Source organism: Acinonyx jubatus, chromosome B4, assembly GCF_027475565.1.
Source record: "Acinonyx jubatus isolate Ajub_Pintada_27869175 chromosome B4, VMU_Ajub_asm_v1.0, whole genome shotgun sequence".
Classification (NCBI taxonomy): domain Eukaryota; kingdom Metazoa; phylum Chordata; class Mammalia; order Carnivora; family Felidae; genus Acinonyx; species Acinonyx jubatus.
In genome coordinates this window covers 125,644,168-125,667,179 of record NC_069387.1, presented here as the reverse complement: position 1 = coordinate 125,667,179, position 23,012 = coordinate 125,644,168, and the positions used below count along the sequence as shown (strand labels likewise).

The following is a 23,012-nucleotide window of genomic DNA, read 5'->3' as shown; positions in this document are numbered from 1 at the left end:
ATTTAATTGCAACAGAAACATTTATTGAAGGACTACTCTGTGCCAGGTGCCATAGATATGGATGGGAATAACTTACTTCCTACTCTCAAGTCAGTCGTGGCTAGGGCAGAGACACATGTGAGGAAGTGAATGTAAAAATGCCTGCCAGGTGCTGTGGTGGGGTGGGGTAGGGGTGGGAACGCCAGCACAAACGTCTCATTCTACCTCAGGCAGCAGTGACAGTGACAGAAAAGCCTTCAATGTTGGTCTCTAGGTACTGGACATAGTGGTAGGGCCGGGACATAGAAAGAGTAATGCAGAGGCTGCTTTTAGGTGACCAGCCCGAACAATGGAAACCTGAGTGAGGTACAAGGACCCGCAGTGACCCCGCAACCCCCTGACCAAATACCAACAGGCCCATCAGGTGACTCACCTCAAGATAGCCCCAAGTCCTAGCTGACCAATGAGTTACTAACATCTGGACGCCGTTACCAAACAAGGAAAATTCCATATTCCCCATACCTCCTCATCCTCCTCCTCTAACTACAGCCCCCCCACCACTGCCTTGCATCAGATGGTCTCTGCTTTCCTGTCCTGCCCACCGCTCCCTTGTGGTGTATTCAGTAAACTTCTGTGTCCTGTTCTGCCTTCGGTGAATTCTTTTCACCACTCTGCAGCCAGCTTCCACCTGATTGGGTTGTCCCACATTTGGTGCCCGCCCCCCATCCAATTGGGAGACTCCTCGTTTGGTGGCCTGTATGGAGAGCCCTTGTGCATGCCCCCACACAATGAAGAAAACAGGATGTATGAGTTATCTGCTGCCATAGTCTAATAGTGGCTTAGATCAATAACCATTTATTTAGTTGAGGAGTTTGCAGGTTGGCGGGATGGTTGTCTGATTTTCATTGGCCTAACCAAGTGTCTGTGGTCAGCCTCGGATCCGATGGCTGGTGGCTGGGATGACCTGGTCCTCCTCCAGTGTCTGCCATGTCCCATGAGCAGTCCAGGCTGGTTTGTCATAGCAAAGCAGAGGTGGGAGAGGAAGTCTTAGTGCTTGCAAGGAAAGCTTGAGCCCTTGCTGCTGATATCCTGTTGGCCAGAGTACCCATAGGGCTGAGTCCAGTTAAAGGGTGTGTCAGAATATCCTACCTGCAGAGGGAGGAGTGAGGAACCGACCTCATCTGATAAGTGACAGAACAAGGATTTGAACCCAGGCCTGCCTGACAGCAGGTGTGTTTGCTTCTCTGGCTGTATCAAACAGGAAGCAGACACCTATAACCATCAACAGTTCATGTCACTTAAAATGTGTAGCCATTGCCCACGTGACACTGCAGTAACAAAAGTTTCAAATTTTTACTTTTTTTTTTTGACATGTATTTATTTTTGAGAGAGAGAGAGAGAGAGAGAGAGAGAGAGCATGCTAGCAGGGGAGGGGCAGAGAGAGAGGGAGACACAGAACCTGAAGCAGGCTCCAGGCTCTGAACTGTCAGCTCAGAACCCGACATGGGGCTCAGACTCCCAAACCATGAGACCATGAGACCAAAGACATCAGTCTTTTCCAAGTAGGTATGTGTTGTATCTCATTTATTGTCCTCAGGCACATAGAATTTTGTACACTTCTGTTGCTGAGCCATTGCTGTTAGTTTAGTTGTTTTCAATTTTCACAAAGATAAATTGTGTTGTAATGAACAGTCTAAAGTTAGTGAAATTACATAGTCAAGAAGAAAGAACTTCTTTTTGTTTTTTCACTGCTCTTGAAGTTCATTGCAAAATCTTAGAAAGTGTTTAAAATGGAAGTGCCTCCATCGTTGAATCTTTCAACCAACTTTTATGCAGTTTCACTGTGTCATGTGTTTCTTAGACATAAAGAAAATATATGAAATACTCAGGAATATTTCTAAGACTGTCAAGAACTAGAAGTTTAAAAGAGAAAGCGAATAAAACCAGCCCTGTAGAGAACACCAAAAAATACTGGATAAATAATTTTTTTTAATGATTTGAAAGCATAGTAGATCAGTCCATAAAGTAAATGAAGTAAGGAGAGACCAGACACATGATAAAATATGGATCCAGAAGGATAAGCAAAAAGCAGCTGGATCTGACATTTGCTGGTATCTGCTGACCGTTGGTAGCTGGAGCCCTGGCTTAAATGTAGGTAACTATATAATTTAAACAAAGGAATGCTATTATTAGTTACACTGGGACATTAGACCTAAATCAAAGTCAGGCAAACCTATGTACAACCATTCTATTGGAAGGCTGTGCGTTGGAATTTGGGTCTCAACCCCAAGAAAGACAATTAAAAGATCCTTGCTGAAGTCAAGATCCAGGAAAAGTGATATCCTCAATGGATAACACGTTTAAAAATATCCATAGAAGAAGATGATAGGGATTGTTACATGTTTTATCCTAGGCTTTAGGTAAAATAAGAGAAATGTTTCCCATGGGAATCTCTCATTTCAAGCCTGTGCTCATATTAATTGATGGACTAAAATTATATGTGTGGGGCAGAAATAGAAAAAAATGAAAATGTGCCAGGTGCCTGGCAGAAATAAACAGAAATATGATCTAGAAGAATGCTCTCAAAAACAAGAAAGACTTCAAAGAATTCTTTAGGTGACATTTCAATACAAATGAGTTCTCATTCAGTAATCATTAAACATATAGGGAAATCAGCCACCAGGAGAAAGGGCAGAGACTATAGAACTAATCTCAAAACTTCAGGTAGTAGACTCATCAGATGTAAAACAGAAGAATTGTCATTATGTGTAAGTAATAAAAGAGAATTAATAGGATGGAAGAACAAGAGATTTTTGAAGGCAAACAGACATATTTGGATCAAATAGTACTTTTGGAAGTGAAAAGTATAATTACTGAGATTTCAAATTGAAGGAATGTGTTAAGCAGTAAATTAGACCCAGGTAAAGAGAGAATTAGCGAACTAGAAGAGAGAACTGAAGAAATCATCCAAAACCGAGCACACAGGGAAAAAGAAAAACTGAGAGAGAAATTAAGATATCCAGATATGTCTAATTAGAATGTTAGAAGGAGATAATAGAGAAAATTGGAAGTGAGGCATCTTTATAGTGAATGGGAATTTTCCAGAACTGTTAAAAGTAGCCACAGATGCAAGCAGTTTAAATTAAGAGAAAGCTATACTTAGACCTACAGTAGTAAAATTGCAGCACCCTACTGTGACTTTTTTAGAATAACCAAGAGAGAAAAAAACAGATTCTCTACGAAGACATTTCATGGGTGGGAATGAGAGTTTTTATCAGCAGCAGTGCAAGCCAAAAGAGTGGAAGTAATACCTTCAGGGTGCGGGGTGACAATAACAATATGTATACTTAGCAAAACAGTCCTTCAGGCATGAGAAAAGAGTATTCAGATGAGCGAAAGCAAAGAGAATTTTCCGCAAACATACCTCTGTGAAGAAACTTCTAAAGGATTTACTTCGGGAATAAGGCGTGTGATTCCAGATCCAAGAAGGAATGCTGAACAAATAAGAAACATGTAGGGATTTCATTCAATAATTTCTACATAGTAGTTGTAGGAGTAGTAATAATAATACCATGTAACTGTGGTCTTAAAAAGGTTATACCTAAAATATCAGACAATGACATCACATAAGTCAGGAGGGAAGCGGTGAGAATTCAGGTATTCTGGAATCAGAGTTTTGTTGAGAAAGGGAATGAGATAGTAATTTTAGCCGCTAAGTAGCTGTACGTGTTAACCATTCAAGCTGAAGCCCTGAAAAGAATGGGGAAGAAAAATGCATAACTTACAGCCTGTGATGGGTAGGATGGTAAATGGAAACGGAAAAAACAAAACCAACCAAAATATCTCCATCGTTAAAAAAAAAAGTGACAGCATAGAAAAAGTGGGGGGAAATAGAGAGCAAGAAATCAGATAATAGAAAGAGGTGCAAATATATCAGTAAGCAAATAATTGCAACCTAAGTTTGAGAATGAAAAGACCAATTGTCAGACTGAACAGGAAACAGTGTGCAACATATGCTGTTTATAAAAGACACACCTAACGTATAACAACTTGAACAGTTGACGATGCAGAAAGAATGCCAAGATAACTGTGTTGGTGTCAGAGCATCGGAAGGTGTAGAGATGATCACAACTTAAAAATTAAAGTTCACCAAGAAGACACAGGAACTCCAGACTTGTATACATTCCATACAGTGGCATATATATACATGAAATGAACAAAATCCTACATATGTATAATTTACCAAAACTGACCTAAGGAAAAAATACCAATTCTGGATTACCTTCTAGCCATTAAACCCTCTTACAAAGTACACAGCATCCCTAGATGGTAAATAGAGATTAAGTTATACCAATTTTTGTAATCAAAAATTCCCATTTTAAGTAAATTTCCAGAGAATAGAAAAAAAGGAACACTTTTAACCCATTTAAAAGACCACAGTATCCTCGATACCAAAATCAGACGAGGAGAGCACAAGAAAAGAAGACTGTAGGCCTGTAGCATTCATGAATATTGAGATGAAAAAACCTTAAGCAAAATATTAGCAAATCGAATTCAGCCATGTAGAAAATAGATAATACATCATGGCCAACTTGGCTTTATTCCAGGAAAGACAAGAATGATTTAACATTGAAAAATCCACAAGTATCATTCAGCATGTTAATAGGTTAAAGGAGAAACACCACATAATCATGTAAATAGATGCAAGAAAGTTATTCGATAAGATTGAATATTCATTTATGAGAAACACTCTCATAAATAGTATCCATTGAAAACCTACAGCAAAGTTTTGCTGAGCATTTGCTTAGGGATGTGCTAATTAATAAAAAAAAAAGAACAGAGAGCCCACACAAATGGGAATGTGATCTATAAAGAGATGGCTTGCTGGCCATTGGAGAAAGCATGTAATCGTCCACAAATGGTGTTGAGGCACCTTGATTATCCAAGTGGAAAAGTGAAAATTGGTCCCTGTATCACACCATGCACAAAATTAACTCTAAGGGATTAGAGACTTAAAACTAAACCAAATTGAACTTTAATTTAAAAAAAATTTAGGTAACTGGCCTATGACCTCAGAGTTGGGAAGAATGTATTCAACAAGACAGCAAAAGCATATGTCACAAATGAAAAGATCCGTGAATTCAACCACATTGAAATTAATAATTCCCATCAAGGTAGCGTCAAAAGGAGAAAAGAAAAAGACATTTCAACACAACTGACAATGGACTAGTAAACTAAACACACAAATAACTTTTACTAATTAATAAGAAAAATATGTAAAAGATATAAACAGTCATTTCACCGATTGTGAAGAAAATGGCCAATAAACACTTGAAAAGATGTACAGCTTCTTTATTAAATCCTGGAAGTGAAAATTAAGACCACATATAATTTCACCCCCACCAAATTAGAAGAGTGGTATTGTCAAGTCTCAGCTGATCTGTAGGAAGTGTCCAATCCTGTTGACAGAAGTGTCAATGGATACAACAAAATTGGAAAAACACTTTGGCACTTGACCAGGCAAGTCTCCTTGATAGGAGACTTCTAAACTCTCAAGTCCTATTTTCATATAGGATAAAAATAAAAACATAAATAAAATAAAAACATAAAGACACACAAAAAGAATAAAACATAAAAATTCTACAAAAACCAGTGCAACTAAAAACCTTGGCAGCCCTTAAAAAGGAAGGAAGTTCAGACACGTGCCATAATGTGGATGAACTTTGAAAAAATGCTAAGTGAAATAAACCAGACAAAAAAGGAAAACTATTGATGATCTCATTTATATGAGATACTTGCAGTAGTCAAATTCACAGAGAACAGAAGCAGAACAGAATGATTACCAGGGGCTGGGTTGAAGGGAAAACATGGAATTAATGAGTACAGATTTCCATAGGAGATATTGAAAGAATCCTCAAAATGGATGGTGGTGAGAGTTGCATAGCAATGTGAATACACTTCGTGGCATTGAACTATACCCTTGAAAATGGTTAAATTGGTAAATATCATGTACATTTTATCACAATAAAAAGAATTCAGGGGTGGGGAGGACTGTGGCAGGTGTCTTGTATAATTAATTGATTGTTTTTAGCAGGATTAGTATGAGTTTCATTAAAAAAAAAACCGGACAGGTATTCATAAGCCAGGATATTCAACGGGTTATCAGAGATTCTAAATTGGCAGCCACAAAAGGGACAAGGAAAGGCACCATAAAATAGAGGAGATCTCCTCGGTGAACCTTCAACTTAGACATTTCATAAATGCCAACAAAGCTAGCTAGGCGTCCAAGTGAAAGTGTGTCACATCTGTCCCTCACAGTCATACCAATGCATTTGTGCATTTACTAAGTGGTTACTATATGCCAGACACTGTCACAGGCGCTGTGATGCTATGGGAAACAAAACAGACAAAGCCATTGGTCACATAGAGACAGACAGACAGACAGACAGACAGGTAGGTAGATAGATAGATAGATAGATAGATAGATAGGTAATATATCACAGCCAACTTGGCTTTATTCCAGGAAAGACCAGAATGATTTAACATTAGATGTTGATGTAGCAGGTGGTGACACCACTTTGACATTGCTTAGTGGTTGCTTAATTATTGTCACTTTGAAACTATCAAACAAAATAATTTGTGAACCAACTCTTTTTGGCAGCCTATTCTACGTACAAGTAGAGGCCTTTGTATCAAATAGCAAAATCAGGAAGACAGAGTCAAATCAGATTAATTTCTATCTTTTTAGATAAACCCTAAAAAAAAAATCTGAAAGTCATTTTACCCACTAATACCTTTTCCACCCAAATCTTACACAGAACCCTAAAATACAGCCAATCCGTAAAAGTGGGGAGAGGGTTAAGAGATGAAGGAGAAGGGCTGGCAGCCCAAGTTTCACCCTTTGGGTGATATCGGGGCCTGTACATTGCCATGGAGTCCGAGGGCCTGGTTTAATGACACAGTGTGTCTGTAGGTCCCTCCAGGCCAACCCGGGCCTCAGATTCCAGGTAAAGGTGCATCTTTGTCATTTTCTTTCTTCTTCTCATTCTGTCTCCTTCTCCCATCCTTTCTTTCATCCATCATGTTCAGCAGGAATGAAGGACCTCCTGTTTGCTGGGTACCATGTTCCCCCCTGGGGAGTATACAGAGATACCCTGAATGCTGTTTTCCCTCAGCTCACACTCCAAAGGGTAGCCAACCTGAGAAGCCCACCTGTGGGTCACCCAGGGCACCTGTGCTGGGTCAGCTGATTGAAAATGTCGGTTCAGGCAAGAATCCTAAAAATAGGTTAACCTTGATTAGCTTGTCTTTTCAACCAAGGCCAGGTTTTTTCGTCTGCTGATTGTGCTGTATTATCCTGCGTAGACATCTCTCATTATCCATTTTCTGTGGTTCTCCGATTCCTTTCCTTGAAGGGCGAGCAAGAACTTAAGGACTCTTACAAAGCAGGTGAAGGACAGTCCTAGATTTTTATGGTCTCTCACCCACAACTAATCTGACAGCCACTTTTTAAGGGACTTTTTTTTTTTTTTTTTTTTAATCAAGTTGTCCCAAAGCTTTGGCTTGCCTTTCATGGAAATAGCAACTCTTTTTGCATTCTCCTAATTCAGAGAATATTTGAATACATACATTTCCACTTACATTATAAATAAAAGTGGCATCAAAACACATTTGGCAACACACAGCTCACTGTTGGTAAGCATAAAGCTCACTCTGTAGGAGCAGACGTACTCCCACATCCTACCAGACAGGAGCTTACCAGCCTTGGGCATCTATCCTGCCCTGGGTGTCAGTAGAGAAATTTATGCTAAGAAGAGATTTCCCACAACTAAGGGAAAAGTGGTTTCACTGACAAAGGGGAAGAAGCATATGGGCTTTTGGAGCCAAGCAATCCCTTACACTCTAATGCCTGTTCAACCTCTTACCAGCTGAAGGACTTGTATAAACCACGTACATTCTCCCCATGTCAGTTATGTTCTTGTAAAATAGAGGCCATGATTTTTGGCCCTGTTATCAACCAGGCCCCTTGAGTACTCCGTAGAAATGCACTTGGCTTTTTACTTCAGTCTTTGTGTTTCAAAGACCTTCATTTTTATCTTTCAGTCCTAAAGCTTGATGACTCAACCTTCCCTGGCTGAGTCTTAAATAAAAAGAGAAGGACCCAACGGAGCATCTTTTTGTCTTTTCACCCAGAGCACAAGCTCTTAGGAGATGAGCAAAAGGGCTGTGCATTGGCTGGGAGAAGGTAGATTGGGAGGGTAGCTATGACACTGTGTTCTAGTCTTTGAGTCTTCAGTAGGCGTTTAGAGAGGGAAGTCCTGGACACAAACAGTGGGTGATGGTCAGGAGGTAGCAAGCAGGGCGTCCAGTCCTTGCGTCTATAAGAGTTACTGGAGCCCCAGGGCTGAGTAAGCCACAGCTCCTGGCTCTCAGGAGGGTCACAGTCTAGTGAGAAGCAAGCATTAAGCAAACAGAAGATTCCAAGTACAGCCTGCTAAGTGCTGCAGTGGAAGGAAGTAAAGGGGGCCTGGGAGAACCGGAGGGGGCCCCTCTTGGGAGAAAATGTGATGCAGCCTGTGTCTTGAGGGATTCTATAGGACGTCCAGGCTCAGTCGTGATACCAAGTCTCTTCCTTCCTCGTCTTCTGCCCTCACGTCATTCCTCAGCCCCCACTCCTCTCCCCAGTCCTTCTGTGTAACCACTTTTCCTCCCCTGAATATGACCCTGGAGAATGGGAAGGAGCAGTAACCCCCATGCAAGTTAGGAATAGTGAACCGGGGGCTGGTAGATACTTGCCTAGCAGGGACCACAGCAGTGCTCTGAAAACATCTGCCCGGAATGCACTGATCCTTTCTGGGATTGACAGGAAATGCCTCTCAGAGGAAGCAGGCTGTGGCCAGGACCTCAAAGGATGACCTGGAGTTTTCAGGTGGATGGGGTGGGGGTGTTGTGCCAGGCAGGGGTCACTCAATCTTTACAGAAGCATCACGGGCTGAATATTGGTCTGTTTTATACATCGGAAAATTAGGGACCATATGAATGAAGTCACTTAGTTGCTTGCCCAGAGTCACACAGCAAAATATGACAGAGCCGAGGTTTGAACTCACGTCGGCCTGACCCTAACTCTAGAGCTCTTTCCTCTGATACAGGGCTGAGTTCCCACCTTCATATAGTTTCCCAGGAAAGCATTTTACGTGAGATAATGCTTCTGTAGGATTATTCTATGTGAGCCCTCCTTGCATTCAGTGGCTTTTTGAGGGCTGACCCCAGAACAGAGACTCTCAATATAACATTGCCTCCTTGAAAGAACATTTGGATTTTAAGCAGCAGAGTCAGAGACTGGATTTTTGACTGCCATCCATTCATACATTGGGAGCGGAGTACACTTAAAAGAAAAATCCTAAAGAAGAGAAAAACCAAGAGAAAACGTGCCATCCATATGGAGAAAGGATGCATGTGCCTAGAGGCAATCTGTACCATTTGCATAAAAGGAGTAGCACATAACTCAAGTTTTAAAACATTTTATAATACTTAGAGAGGTGTCAGTTTTCACATCTTTTGAGGAAGATGAGGGGCCGCCGTGCATTAGCATACTGAGCGTGCCGTAGCTGAGCAGACTACAGTGAAAAATGAGGCCGGGGAAGCCAGAGCGAGGGTAATAAGAATGATGAACGGTAAGGTTGATTTTCGAAGATTAGGATGGATCAGGAAGAAAAAACAGTTGCTGTGGGGGAGAAGATCTAAAATCTACAATTACCACCTCCCAGCCAGACCTCTCTTTACTCCAGGCCAGGGCCTGTTCAGTTTCATCGCATGACTCTAGTCCAAGGAGCTATGTATAAAGCAGTTGGTACCGAGCTGGGAGACACATAGTAAGCCTCATTTCCTTCTTACCAATAATTAATAATTAGTAATGTTCCCACTCTCTCTTAGAGTCGTTTTCAGTCAGCTAGTGGGCATGTAAACAAGGGATCTTCTTCCTCGTCTGTCCCAATGCCCTCATTTCACAGACCAGAAATAGGGACCTGAGGAGGGAAAGGGCTGTCCCCCGAGATTAAGCCCTGGTTTGTGGCACTTGGTCCTGGGCCCTACTAGTGTGCTGGAGAATGGCATACCCAGTGTCGGAGACTTTGGAGAATTTAAGTTTTTGGTCTTTTGTCTTCCTTCAACACTCACCCATTCTTTGCTCATGAGGTGATTTTCAGAACTTAACTCCTTTGGGTGCTAGTGATTTAAGTTATCCATCATTGGCTTTTGTTATACGTAGCTGATGAAGTTGAGATGCAATTATTCCTGGAAACATCAACAACATTCCTAGGAGCAAGGTGTTGCCTCTGGAGGGTCTGCCCTATGTAGTGCTGTTTGGGGTATGTATCCAAACAAGTCTAAGAATTGTTAATGGGATTGCTTTAAACAGGGGGGAGCTGGGGAGGGCTGCAGAGGGGGAGTTCTGTGTACTGTGTATACAAAATAGCACATTATGAAGTCCTGCGGTAAGGAATCCTGATGGGATTGGTGGACCCTCAGCATTTCTGCATCAACACACAGAGCAGATCCCTTTGATCATAGAATATCTTGTGGGACTGGTTCCTTAAAAGCCTACTGTAAGAAAACACTTCCCTAAATAGTCCGGGCTCTCGAATGAAAAAGATTTTGAGAGAGGGAATTACCAATTAAGCAATATTGGGTGGTTGTGGATATCAAACCACTGAAATTTCTAAGTATGTTGAAATGAGAGTTTTGATAGGTAGCACAGCATTTTTTTTTAACCTCAAAATCCCCATAACAATGGCAACAATTTCAAACATTTACTTTCTAAAAGCCCTATCTATATCACATGTTCTTTCTAAAAGTAGTTACTTCTCCATTCATTACCTTGACATTGAAGGGTCAGATTAAAAGTATATTTTTTTTTTCAAAAGTACGAGATAGCATACGAAAGATAACCGGGTTTTTTTTTTCATGAAAACATGCATAAATCACCTTTATGTATGCCTTCTAAAGGGCTTTGCTATGAACTCTGTATTTTACAAAAGATATCCATTGTCGTTCCTGGTATCATTCCCAAGTATTGTAAAAATTCTATGATATTTTCAGTCTTGCCTTTATAAAAGTAACCAAATCAGTGACATTCAGTGTGCAGCTGGCTTCAAGGGCTTTGTTGCAAACTTTACTTCACTAATGCGTGAAAGAATTCAGTATCACTTTGTAACCTTACTTGGAATCTGGTTATTCCAATTAAAGCAACTGTACCTTTCATACATGCACTTTCCATAAAAGCACTGTCATCATGAAAGCAGGAAGTTGCTGTTCAGATTATAACTCATCTTTCTTTTAGTGCTCACTGGAAGGTTGGTCTTTGGGTATTTCGTTATTGAAACAGAATCTTGCAAATAGCCTAAGCTGACACACACCGGGATCCTCTATGTGTTGATTTAACTCGGTAGCAAATCTCCCATGTAATTTGTTCTCCTACGTGTATCTTCAGGCCTTCAGCATTTGTTTTCGTGACTCTTCTCACAGCATTTGCTGACAAAGGAATTTACTTCATTTGTTACTGTATTATCTTGTGTATTTTTTCAGCCATTTTTGCCTAGGCAGGAAAAACAAGTGTTTCCCATATTGGATTTTATTATCTTTCATTGTTACGTATAAATCCCCAAAGGGACTGCTAAACTCTTTTCATGGGGGTTAGTGGAATGTTACAAAGTTCTAGACTGACTTTCACAAGACTTTAAACATCATCAAAAAATTATGCAGGCTTGTCTTCATATTCTGGATAATTTGTTTTTAAATGTCTTGCTAATCATGCCTCTTTGTACTAACATCAAATGGTATCTCGAGGCATTATACACACTTGGGGTGAAGCTCTTCCTTAATGATAGTGGTTGTAAATCCATATTTGAATTAATGGTGTTTTTTTTTTTTTTGTAGCTTCTTGTCAGATCTAATGAGACAGACATTTCTGTACTTGGGAATGTAGCTAGGAGGTGCTCATATTGGAAACAGAAGCATCAGCTTGGCTGTTTTCTTGCTGGTCACCTGAACTTGTCTCACTGATGTTCTCGATCAGTCGATGCTTTGTAGGACTGTGTTTTGTGTTAAATATTTTTTTTATATATATTTGAGAGAGAGAGAGAGAGTGTGTGTGTGTGTGTGTGTGAGGGAAGGGCAGAAAGAGAGGGAGAGAGAAAATCTCAAGCAGGCTCCTCACTGTTCGCGCAGAGCCCGATGTGGGGCTCCATCCTGCGAACCATGAGATTGTGACCTGAGCTGAAGTCGGACACTTAATCAACTGAGCTACCCAGGCACCCTCTCTTTTGTTTTTAATACACACTTTTGTTTGGAAGGATTTTTGAAAGAAAAGGTTGTAAAAGCAGTTCTGAGAGTCCTGTACCCCAGCCATCTAGTGTCAGTTTCCCCTAATGTTAACATCTTACAGGATAATGGTGAACTGTCAAAACTGACAAACCCACGTTGGTAGATTGCTCCTCACTGAACTGCAGGCTTTAGGTACATTTTGCCAGTGTTTCCATTAGTGTTCTGTTCCCTTAGTCTCCTCTAGCCTCTGACACCATCTTAGTTTTCCCATGTTTTTCATGACCGACCTTGATAGTTTTGAGCTGGACTGGTCAGGTATTTTATAAAATATCCCTCAAACTTGGTTTGTCCAATGTATTTTTTCTCATGATGAGACTGAGATTGTGAGTGTTTGGGGAGAGTATCGTACAGGCTAAGGGTGCCCACCCCCACAAGGGCATCACATCATTTCAGGGAGGGCCTGAGTTTCACACACGACTTCACGAAGGGCTCTCTCTGTACTTGGTTAGGAGAGCGTTTCCAGGTTTCTGTACCACACGGTGATTATTTTCCCCTTTCATGCGTCATTTTTCGGAAGTGAGTCCCTACACCCACCCCACGCTGGAAATGGGGAGATTAAGTTCTACTTCCCAATAAGGGATTCAAATCTACATATTAGGGCTGTTCTGTAAGGAGATCTGCTTCTCTCCTCCATTTATATTTATTTATATCCATGTAGACGCATGGATATTTATTTTATACTTTGGGCTATCGTGCAGGACTCCTTTTAAGCCATTTTTTCCATTTTGTGAGGGATATTTTAATTAAATATTGATACTATTAAATATTAAATGTACTAGCAATAGCTGTTAATGGTTGGTGGAACGCTTACGCGCACACATTTAAACTCCAGTACGTCTCAAAATGTGACAGTTCCACATTCTGCCCTCTGCACTGACACCGCGAAATATGGGCGCTCAAATGACATAGGAACTCATTCTCTCCCTTTCTCTGTCTCTCTCGGGCTGCCTGTGTTTCCGCAGGGTAACTTTTAGCAGTCCCCTCACCAGTAAGTACGCAGAACTCAGTTCTTCAACAAATACGTGCTACAGGTGTGCAGTAGACCAAGCACTGCCCTGAGCACTGGTTATATGGTAGTGAGTGAGACTGCATAGGCCCTGCTCTCCGTGAGCTTATGCGCCAGCACAGAATATAGATACCAAACAAGAAAACAGACGGTCAAATGGGGCATTCCAGGCAATCGAACTGGCTATGAAGAAATCAAAGCGAGTGATGTAACCATCACTGGCACTCATAATCCCAGTGTGGAGAAAGAGACCCTCTTTCTCTCAGTGCCTCAGCTGAATGACTCTGTTGATGCTTCTTAGGACACATGCCCACACCTGAACCCAACTCTTTGTTCTTAGGGATGGTCAGGAATGGCTCATTGGTCAGTGTGAGTCACATGCCCATGCTTCTGGCATATGGGGCATGACTGATAGTCCCGTGAGAATCATCCGAAGAGGACCAGGTCTGGTTCTGTGATGGAATGACGTAGGGCATAGAGAAAAGCAATAGCCATCACGGAAGGTGTCTGCTGGGAACCAGGAAGCCAGCTGCCTTTCCTGGAGCAGAGATCCATGTGGTGCCCGCCCCTAAGGACATTAATTACCCCCTACGGGCAAAATCCCACTGGACTACAAACCCAGCTGCTCCTCAACCAACCTTGGGAGAATCCCTCTGCTAAAGATCCATGCTGTCCCTACAGGTGGGATCTGCTTCCCTCTATCCTCCCTGTCCCCAGATCAATAGACACACTCCCCAGGAGGACACTGTGAGAAGTCTGTGAAATGTGAGTCAAGTCCTAGTAATTAGTTAATTTCATAGAGAGGAAGAATATGGGGCCAGTTATCATCCACAAGTCTTAAGTCAGATGTCTGCAGAGAAGCCACATTAAGACAACACTCACTGAGGGACTCTTCAGTTTGGACGGCTTTGCCATTTCCTGCTGTCAGTGGTCCATCAGGAATTCCCCACACATACCAAAACCCAGTTCAAACTGATTATTAACCCCATTTTATAGCAAAAAAGAACTGAAAACATTGAACATGATGAACATGAGAGAAGATGGCTAGACCTTCTCATGGATTCCTGACCCTGTCGTCCCTGAGCATTAGCAAGGGTGTCCATTTTCCTATTGTTATTTTCCCCCTCCCTATCCTCTCCCTCCTCAGACAGGGAGAAATAATGTTACAGAGACAGAACAAGAGATGGAAGGATGTAGGACAGGGCCTCGGATTCATGCAGGAGCCTACGTGTCTACCTTTTCCAGATGAGGAGACTAAATAATCACTGAATTTGGTCTGTACTCTGCTCCTTTCATGGGTAATGATGCACTTTTGTCTGGGAAGAATTTTTTTTTCTTTCTGGGATTTGTAAGAACCAAGAAGCAACAAAGGACCTGTGTAAAAAGGAGACAAAGAGTCAACAGAGCCTTTGTGGCTTGAAATCTGAGTTTCAGACACACTGTTTTTGTTTAATAGCTACTCCCGGTAATTGTCAGGAATGGGAACAGAGAAGGACGAGAGCTGGAAAAGAATCTTCGACAGTTGGTGGGGGCAATAAACGAAGTGAGGTGGATTCCATTGTCAGTCGACAAACATTGGCCAAGCCTGTCACTGCACATGCAGAGGTGGACAAACACAGGCCTCACATTCAGGGAGCCGGCAGTCAGGCGGTTAGAGACTGAGGGATAGTGTCACTTTAAAGGACATCCCATGGAAACAGAGTGTGTGTGTTCCACGCGAACTGAGCGCCAGTCTGCTCCAGACTCTGCAGTGGGCGCCTTGACACTTCTTGTCTCGTGGATCCTCTGAAGCAGGCATTCTTATTTCCTTGCATCAGATTGGAAAATCGAGGTTCATGCACATCAAGTTGTTTAGGAGACAGAGTTGAGAGGAAGCAGAGGTGAAATTTGCTTTGTTCCTCTGCCCATTGGCACTGCTCAGTGTCTGCTCAGTATGTTAAACCTATTTGCCTTACTGAGTAGTCCCTCTTCAAGCCTCTCCGTGTGGTCCAGCCAGGACCGCAGCTTCTTCTCTGGGCTGTGTCGTCCGACCCGTCCTACCCTGCTGCCTCAGCCTGCGACCACCTGTAGTCCCCAGCTTCCGTTCTTGTTTCTCGTTCCCGCTTCCCACACAGAGACTCCATTTCCATCTAGCCTTCCTAGTTCGTAAGGTGGCCATTTTGTGAAATCCAAACCCAGATTTCTTTTGTGACTTGAGGTGCACATGCGACGTACCTTCATGTGCATCGATCCATCGGTTCTGGGCTTGACCATGACCTACAGGGTGGTTTCTGTGACAGTCCTTTTGTAGATGAGGGGCTGTCTCCATGGTATTAGGCAACTTAGCACAGGCCAGCCGCTGATGGCAGCCAGTGTGTGGGTGGGTCTGCTTCTCCCCTCTCTCCCATGCAGCGTAATCCTGAGGATGACAGGGAAGAGGACTTGTGAGACTATCATCCCCTCCTGGAAATACCAAACAAGGGGGGAGCACAGAGGGAGCTTCAACTCCTTCAAGAGAACATGACAAGCTGTTTGGCCCTTAGACAAAGAAGAGGGGAATATATTTCTCCATCCTAAAGTCCACATTAATAGGGCTTTTATAAATGATTTGCTGTAGACAGAATGTGAAGATTATTGAGAATGTCATCATCATGATTTCCATTCTTGAAGCAAAGGGCAGCGATTGAATACTAAGTACCTGCCAGGCACTGTGGCACTCAGGAAGAATAATAAGTCATGCTCCCTGCCAGCCCAGAAATTCACATTCCATTGCTGCCAGGTGCAGGCATGTAAATAAATAACGACAAGAGTGTGCAATGAGTCCTCCATAGAGTTAAGTGCAAGAATTCTATGGAGCATTGAAGAAGGGCCCAGCAACAGCCCTAGGTGTTACATTAAGAATGCTTACACGGGCGCCTGGGTGGCTCGGTCGGTTAAGCGTCCGACTTCGGCTCAGGTCATGATCTCACAGACCGTGAGTTTGAGCCCCGCATCGGGCTCTGGGCTGATGGCTCAGAGTCTGGAGCCTGCTTCCCGTTCTGTGTCTCCCTCTCTGTCTGCCCCTCCCCCGTTCATGCTCTGTCTCTCTCTGTCTCAAAAATATACATAAAAAAAAATTTTTTTAATAAAAAAAAAAAAGAATGCTTACAGTGAGAATCAGAAAACCCAGTATGCAGGAGGCTTAAACTAAGCCCCCTATATTGGGGGAGTTTAATTTCTTAGCTAAGAATACTGCAGTAGATACAGACATTGCTTTGTGACTAGCAGCACGTTGAGCTCTTTCTCATAGTCACAGGATGGCTGTCATGGTTCCAGTCATCACATCTCTGTTTACTGCAGAAAGGTGAGTGGGGTGGGAGGAGAATGGCACTTTAACTGAACCTTATTATTAGGAAATCAAATATATGCTTCCCCGTGTATCTTTTTGGGCAATCCTGAATCATATGGCCCACCTTGGCTGCAAGGGGGTCTGGGAAATCAGAGAACAGGATCATCATGTTTAGCTTAGATCTTAAATGGATCATGGTCCATTCACAGGAGCTGGCAGTTGCAATTACAGAGTTAGTGTTCTGTCAGGAATGAAGAATGGGTTGGAGAGACAGACCTACTGGGAGAGAACCTTCTGCCACAAGTGGTCAGGCAGAGATTTACAGAAGAGACATGCATTTGAACTCAGCCCTTCAGGACGAGCAGGTCTTCACGTGAAAGAGAAGAAGTAAGGACTTCTGGGGAGGGGGCTGGAGCATATGCAAAGGCACCAAGTCATGAAAGACAGGCTCAAGAAATACCAGGAAATTCTTTTAGCCTGGAGATAAGAGCAGGAATTGTAAGTGGGAACCATTTTGCAATAGGCTTAACTACCAGGCCAAGGAGGGTAGGGGTTATTCTGTGAGTCATAGAAAATCAGGGGAGGTCTTGAGACACATACCCACTTGCCAGATACCCCTTATCCCCGTAAACTTGGAAGACATAAGGCCCATGTTCTTGCTCACCTGGCACTTGCATGCAGGCTCTGATGTCTTAGCATTTTGGTACCATGCATTATTTTTATGAACCCTCTGGGTTCTGAGTGCTTCAGAAGCTGAATTTTTGAGCTCTTTCCATAGTCTTGTCCTTGTATTGAGGTCTCGTTTCTACCTTTAAAATGCCTTTTCCTTGATGGGCGATAGAGTCTCCTGTTTCTCCTTTAAACAAGTTGACTTCTGCTGTCTTCCCAGATGATGTTTAAGTTTCTCGGACAGTAATCAATTTCTGTCAATTTCTCTGGCTCACTCCAGGCTGACTCCAGGTCTGCACATACACTCAGCCTTTACAGACATTTCAGACCCAAGCAGATCACGCCCACGGGACCCCTCGGTGCCTGGCAGCTTCTGCAGCCCACCTGGCCTGCAACCTGGATACCTCCTTCTCTGCTTCCTTCCAAGCTGGAGATTCAGCCCCTGTATCTGAGAAGCCCTAAACCATCCTTCGGCCTCAGTATCCCAGGGATGGGTGAGGTCCCTGTGCTTGGAAGGGGAAAGTAGGCTTCTTTTATGATCCTATAATTTTTCAGTAAAACTCACATTCATTGCTGTGAATGGAGTCATTTGATGATTATAGACATGAGAGAAATGAGAGAGGAATCCCTAATGTCTCTCTCCCTCAGGTTCAAATCCTGACTCTCCTGCTTCCTAGCCATGTAACTTAGGGCAATTCGCTGGATTTTCCTCACCTGTAAGATGGGATAAGGAGACGATCACTTGTAGTGTTGAATGCACATGTTAAGTGAGCTATGACAGCAAAGTATTCAGAGCAGTGCCATGGCACGTTCGCAAGCCTCCCATATATGTTAGCTGCTGATACTGAGTATTCTTGCCATGCCAATGTGCCTCAGTAATGGAGTAAGTTATGATGGGTTTTTACCACAAGTCTTGGGAGACTCACACGCACTTACCAGCTCCTTGCAAAAATCTATTTTTGGGACACATTCTCCAGTGTCACTCCATCTCATGTGTGAAAACTTGTCACCAAATGTCATCTACACCGCCAGCTTGCTGCCCCCAAGCCAGCAATGATGGGTGATTCTGTCCCTCAAGGGACCAGGAAATGACATTTCTCAGTCGTCAGACAAGCGCTGATCAAAATTATCAGCAATACTAATCCTGAGTCAGATTTTCAGAGGCAGGCATATGGTTTAGTGGAAGGAACAGTGCCCCAGGAGACAGATCCTGGGCACAAATTCTCCCTCTGCTGTGTGGCTCTGGACAAGTCACTTTCTCCCTCTGGGCCTTGGTTTCTTTACTATAGCTCAGGAACCATCGATAACCGCCTGTCTTTAATATCTCTTTAAGAGTACACATCATACCTGTAATTTAAAATGGACAGCTATGTAATATCTGCCTCTCTCTCTCTCAGTTGTAAGTTCCAGAAAGAGAGTCATGATCTCTTGTGTTCATCTCTGCATTCATGGCCCCTCTCAGTGCCTGGCACACAGTCAGTGCTCATTTTTAATATATATTGAATAAATGAATGATGTGATAGAAAGAAAAAGATTTGGGAGCACGACAGACCTGATTTTGCATTAGGATTGGTTACTTACTGAGTGACTCTGTGTTAGGCTCAGCCTCAGAATTATCATCTGCAAAGATGGGGATAATAGAAATAACTTTACCAAGTTGTTTTGAGGGTTGGATGTGAAAACGTCACACATGCACACACATGCCAACCGTGGCCTAATGTCTAGGGTATGATGGGTATTAGATAAACATAGCTATCATTTACTTCTCTGGAGCCTAGCACAGGGGAAGGGAGTATGCTGTGTCTAGCTGATTAAAAACTAAGGAGAAAAAGGTAAATCCGAATATACATTGTTTTTCCCTGTTGAAGAGGCTCAAGTTTTTTGAGTCAGATGCACATCCCTCAGCCTTCCTGCTGGCTTAGCACTTGGCAAGCACCAGGATCTTTGGGTGAGCTTCCCTGTCACAGGCCACCCAGGTGGCAAAGGGTTTCCCAGAATCCCCTTGGGCTGCCGGTGTCGCCACCGTCTTCTCCCTCTAACTTTGGCTAATTTTTATAGAACACCAGTCACCAGTATTTACCTGGATGCAACAGGCAGACCTAACTCACTCTGCAGACACAGAACAGAGTGAGGCATGATGGGTTAAGAGGTGGCCTGGAGTGGGTCGGGGGCATCTGGAGGTCTGGGTCCTCATTGTAGCCTTGACTGAGTCCATACTCACCATGTGATCTTGGGCAAGCCACCTCCTCCATAAGCCTCACTGTCCTTGTCTGCAAAGCTCTCAGCCCACAGCGCCGTGTGTGATAGCAGTTAGGAAGCTGGGGTTCGGGTTTAGAGCTGGCTTCGTGTCTCAGCTCTGCCACTTACTCGCTGTGAGACACGGGCAAGTCAAGTACCATCTCCGTAAAATGGACACTAGGACCCAAATGGGCTTATTTGGGGGATGTGATGACACAGTGTCTCCAAAGTGCCTGGCAGATTTGTGCACCGAGAGTGAAGATTTGTTTGTCTGGAGACACAGAGGCTAACCCTGATTTTTACTTAGTGTAAGTTTCTCCCTGTTGAGGAAGTTCAGGTTTCCTGAGTCAGATGCATATCCATCAGCCTCCCTGCTGCCTCAGCACTTGGCACACACCAAAATGTCTTGCAGCAAAGACATGATCCCCACAGGGTGTGAGTGACACCAGCTCGTATGCAATTATTTTAATGCGTGGCCCAGGACCTTCTCCTGCCCGGGTTGTGTGTTCTCAGGGGAGAGCCTTCCCTCTCTTTCCCTCTTGCATCCTTCAGAAGGCACAGGAAGAGAACACATTGTGCACACTCCTGCTTCCCTGAAATGCAAATGCCACCAAGTGGCCTCATTCCAGGAAGGGTCTGCTGGCCATTCTGCACTGTCCTGAATGCTAAATACTCTCTTCCTGACTTACTGCTCCAGTGGACTTCAAGCCGGCAGGAGGAGAAGGGAGGGCAGGATGCCAGTAGGCAGGCTGCTGCCACCGTCTTTGAGGAGAGAAGAGAACCCACATAAGGTGGGCCCACCCCGGCCTATAGGCACTGGGCCGGGTAGGCATCTGTTTAAACCTCTTAGCTACTCTGTGGAGTCAGGGTTACTGATTCCCACCTTGCACACGAGGAAACCGAGGCCCCAAGAAACAAAACGAGCCGCCCTGGGACACACACAGCTAATGAGGAGCGTAGCTGAGATTCAAACCCAGGCTGGCCTGACATCCCGGGTTCTTGCTCTGCCATCACCCCATTCTGGTCATGGGAGGGCAGGGGGTGTGGTTTGCACCAGTCAGGTCTCCTGTTGTTCCCTTTGCCTTGAGAGAGGGACTTGGTCTCGCAGAGTATTTGCCCAGCCAGCCTCAAGGGCTGTGGCTGCCATACCTCCAGAGGACCCTGAGAGAGCGGGCAGGGGGAAGTAGGCCTTCCAGACCTCTCTAAATGGCAGCCTGTTGAGGCTCCTGCAGAAAGAATGTGGTTAAAGGAGAGAGCCAGGAAAAGACTGAGCTCTGACACCCCATTCCCTTCCTCTGTCTCAGTGTCAGCTCTGCTGGTCCCCCCACCACGTGAGGCGAGTTGGAGAAAGGTGAGAGCTAGTTTGTTTCTTCTGTGATGTGACAAGGCATCAACAGGGAAGTTTTTACAACCTGGCTTCTCCTGTTCTCTGCCCTGTGGACAGAAGAACGTGGGCTTTGGAATCAGGTTTATTCAGACTTAGGTTTGAATCCCGGCTGCCATGTTTACCAACTCTGTGGCCTTGGGCAAGTCACTTCTCCGGTTTCTTCTTTACAATTGCATTCCTGGGATGCCTGGGTGGCTCAGTCAGTTAAGCATCTTGGACTCTTGGTTTCTGCTCAGGTTATGATCTTGAGGTTTGTGGGTCCCAGCCCCGCATCGGGCTCTGCACTGACAGCATGGGGCCTGGTTGGGATTCTCTCTCTCTCTCTCTCTCTCTCTCTCTCTCTCTCTCTCTCTCTCTCTCTCTCTCAGATAGATTTAAAAAAAACATTTAAAATTGAATTCCTTGTTCAGGTCACCATAAGGATTAAAAGATGACAAATACAAAGCTGATGGTGAGGGGTCCCCCCTGCCAAGAGCATGAGCTGTGCCTGCTGGGAAATTCTCCTAACTGGCCTCACTTGCTGCCCGTCCACCCTGCCACTCATGTCTTGTCCAGTATAGTCAGAGGATCCTACTCAAACATGGAGTTAGTAATTTCCTCCTCTGTAAAATCTCCAGTGCCACAGCTGAGTTCTGAGCCTCCATGGAGCTGGGCTCTCCCTGCGCCCCGAGCATGGCCTCCGTGGAGCCAGGCTCTCCCTGCACCCTGCTCACCTCTGCAGCCTCATCTCCCACCCACCCCACCCAGCACCTGGGCTCTGGCTGCAGCACATGACTTCTCATTTCCCACCAGTCTTCCCTCTGGCTGGACTGTGCCACCACCATCCCCTCCGTGCCCGCCCCTGCCTCCCAGGAAACTCTGCTTCATCTTTCAGGCCCCAGCAGGTGCACCTCTGGAGCTCCTCTTCTAGAGCTTCCGTTCTCCACGCCCCTCCCTCCATGGTCACATTCTGAGTCCTGTTTGTGGATGCCCCTCCCACCCACCGCCAGCCAACCAAGGGTGAGCACTGTCAGCAGGGGGCGCTGCCCCTCTCCCAACCTGGTACAGGGTTGGCACTTACTAGCCAGCCTTTATTGAGCGCTCACACTTGGCCAGACACTCCTTACATGCTTTACATGTATTAACGAGTTGAAGGCAGCTCTGAGACGGAGCATCCCTCAGTCTGGCTGGAGGCAGGAACCATACCAAATATTTAAACAGAGAATTTAATTTTTAAACAATGGCAACTACACATAAAGTGTTGATTTGGTAAACTAAGTAAAAATAGAAACTCGCAGGAAACCATTACCACCCCCCGGGGCTGAAGGAACAGAGGGAGAGGTGGGGGGATTCTTACAGCTTGGGGCTGGAACCCAGACCTGGGCTGGGGAAAGCAGGCAGCTCCAGGGCAGACGAGGAAACTTGTTCTCAGTGTTGGGAAAACTGCAGAATGATTCTAGCTGCTGCTAAAGGGAGGACTTGCCACTGCCACCTTGAAGAAAGGAGGGGGGTGGGGCGCCCTGGTGGTTTGGTCGGTTGAGCATCGGAGTTCAGCTCAGGTCATGATCTCACAGTTTGTGGGTTTGAGTCCCGTGTCAGGCTCTGTGCTGACAGCTCCAAGCCTGGAGCCTGCTTCAGATCCTGTGTCCCCCTCTCTCTGCTACTCCCCGGCTCATGCTTTGTCTCCCTCTCAAAAATAAACATTGAAGACAAAATAAAAATAAAAATAAAGGAGGTAGGGTGATGCTTGCAGAAACAGGCAGCAACAGGAGGGCCACATTCCTTTTTCCTTCTCCCAGATTGTCAGTCAGTCTCCCTGTCACGGCCCCTGCTGGCAGCATCTAATGGGAGGCGGCTGGCAAGGCAGAAATAGGGTTTGCAAAGTCCCTGCCTCAGCATCACAAAGCAAGCTTGGAGCTGAGAGACAGAAGCTAAAATGCTGGCACGGGCGGCAGCTGTTGCTCTCCCCATTTCACAGATATGGAAATTGAGGCACAGAGAGTAAGTCACTTGTCCAAGATGAAGGAGCTACCTAGACAGAGCCAGGATTTGAACCCAGGCAGTCT

At 44.3% G+C, this 23,012-nt stretch overlaps 1 protein-coding gene across 4 annotated transcripts in view; it reads left to right on the top strand.

The window, feature by feature from the left end:
* The window catches only part of LARGE1 (LARGE xylosyl- and glucuronyltransferase 1), a 538,054-nt gene that overhangs the window by 458,209 nt on the left and 56,833 nt on the right, over positions 1 to 23,012 (top strand). The gene's annotated exons all lie outside the window — the stretch shown is intronic.